Source organism: Penaeus monodon, chromosome 20 (genome assembly GCF_015228065.2).
Source record: "Penaeus monodon isolate SGIC_2016 chromosome 20, NSTDA_Pmon_1, whole genome shotgun sequence".
Classification (NCBI taxonomy): domain Eukaryota; kingdom Metazoa; phylum Arthropoda; class Malacostraca; order Decapoda; family Penaeidae; genus Penaeus; species Penaeus monodon.
The window spans coordinates 46160344-46160592 of NC_051405.1; the positions used below are offsets into that span (position 1 = coordinate 46160344).

Here is a 249-nt window from a genome sequence, read left to right on the forward strand (position 1 = left end):
TTAAAATAAAATATACATGAAACACTTTCATTTGATAACTTACTTCATATTAGAGTAATAGATATATACAAATTCTTAATAATTTATTTAACAATTATTATGTCAATATATACCCTCTCTGGAACATTCTAATTCACACTCCCATACAGCACTAGTATCCCTATATCCATCTTGTATTAAAAAAATTGTCCAGATAATGAATACAAATTATATACATATGAAAACTAAATATATATAGTTCATTTTACC

General features: G+C 22.9%; 1 protein-coding gene across 1 annotated transcript in view; it reads right to left on the minus strand.

Moving 5' to 3' along the window:
* LOC119586023 (putative 3-phosphoinositide-dependent protein kinase 2) overlaps window positions 1–249 on the minus strand; it is a gene marked incomplete at its 5' end in the record, with an annotated part of 38876 nt that overhangs the window by 34993 nt on the left and 3634 nt on the right.